Raw genomic sequence first — 1795 nt, forward strand, 5'->3', positions numbered from 1 at the left:
CCACTGTAGTTGTTTATCTGTTTGACAAATGCTTGGGAGGGCATTCTACAGTGTGGGCACAACTACTGGAAAGGCCCTCTGCCTGGTTCCCTGTAGCCTCACTTCTCACAATGAGGGAACCACCAGAAGGCCCTCGGAGCTGGATCTGAGTGTCTGGGCTGGATGATGGGGGTGGAGACTCACCTTCGGGTATACAGGGCCAAAGCCGTTTAGGGCTTTAAAGCTCAGTACCAACACTTTGAATTGTGCTCGGAAACGTATTGATGTTCTTACCTGAACCAAGAGAGTAGACAATGTGGCAATAGCACCATAGAGACCATTTCAGCTCATAATCTTCACTGCAGTATATACACTTTTATATTTATTTTTTGAGAGGAAAAAAACCAGACCTGTAACATGCTTTGTAAGAGAGCATGTTGGTTAAAAATAAATAAATCTGAAAATACTGTTCTTTGGAAATCTGTTAGGATTTCTAACTCTTAAGTGTGGTCTTTCCCCTTTTTCATATAAATTGCTATTTCTTCACCACAGTGACAAAAAAGACACCATCTGTATGACACACACAGATTTCCTGTATCAAATGCCACTCAGGCACAGTTGCCAATATTTTACAATAGGTAGCTTTATGGCATCATGGACTTTGATCTAGAGTCTGGTCTGCTGCAAAGAGAAGCCTAAATGAACGCTTTTAGAATAACAAGAGCAGGCTGGGTGCTTGTGACATCACCAGTGTTTCCTATACACAAATATGTGGGTCTTTATAGAAACATTTCTTCCAGGCTGAATACCTGCAGACGTATGACTTGAGAAATTTCTGTATGTCTTGAGAATTTTTTCTTTATATCCCCTTGGGGCCTGATTAAAATTTTCACTCCAATGTTTTTCCCCAAGTTATCTAAATGAACTGCAGTACTTCTAGAGGCTGAAATGAACACACAGTTAAAACTTTTGCAGCCCATTCATCAATTCATTCTTCTACAACTCATAGATGACGACTTGACTACAGTTTCAGCATGGCACCAGAAATACAAAACCAGGAAAGCAATGTAGCCTCTTCCTTTTCAGTCCTGCTTCTCAAAGGGGAACGCATTAAAGCGCTACAATCTGACTATTTTCAGAGAAAGCCATGTTCAAAATATTGTTGCTCAAGTGCTGAAAGTATATGATTTCAGCACACAATCTTTGCCCTCTCTCAAAATCACTTAAACTGTGTATCTTTTTATCGTATTAGCCACCCACTTGAAGGTAGTCGCAATCTACAAACGCATTAACTTTTCTGAGACAAATCATTGGCATCCTAATCATCTGATTCCAATGAAAGGCTCCCTCTTAAGATACAATTGCAGCTGCCCCACACTGACAGTTACTGTTTCATACACATCCCTTAAAATTCTGTAATCAGCATTCGCCAGGCGCCATATCACATTCAGCACACCACATTCAGTCAATACAGACATCCCCAAACACACAGAGGCTGGTTTTGTCAAATGTTTTATTGAGTGTAGACATCTGGAGTACTGTAAAACATGCATTATCTGTAGATTCAAAAAGGAGCAAGCCATATTGTCCTCACTGTCAAACATGTCAGGCTTGGCATATATGATGGAGATTAATGAAGTATCATGAGAGTAATATGGTTCCTGAAAAGCTCCTGCAATTTGGAGTAGTCTTAATCATTTGAAATGCAGAGCTGTTCACATTTAAGTGAACTTGTACATTCACTGGAGGTGTCATAATTCAACTCAAAACAAACACAAGGGGTTTCATTTGTGGGGGTTATTTGTCCTTATGTATA

General features: G+C 40.0%; 1 protein-coding gene across 8 annotated transcripts in view; it reads right to left on the minus strand.

The window, feature by feature from the left end:
* Window positions 1-1475: 1475 nt before the first annotated feature.
* The window catches only part of OLA1 (Obg like ATPase 1), a 92658-nt gene continuing 92338 nt past the window's right edge, over window positions 1476-1795 (minus strand). For all 8 annotated transcript variants that reach the window (XM_083411985.1, XM_083411983.1, XM_083411982.1 and 5 more), the window contains one exon: window positions 1476-1795. This exon is cut by the window's right edge and continues 216 nt beyond it. The gene's annotated coding sequence lies outside the window, so the exon portion shown is untranslated.

Source organism: Podarcis tiliguerta (assembly GCF_965153285.1).
Source record: "Podarcis tiliguerta genome assembly, chromosome: 1".
Classification (NCBI taxonomy): Eukaryota; Metazoa; Chordata; class Lepidosauria; order Squamata; family Lacertidae; genus Podarcis; species Podarcis tiliguerta.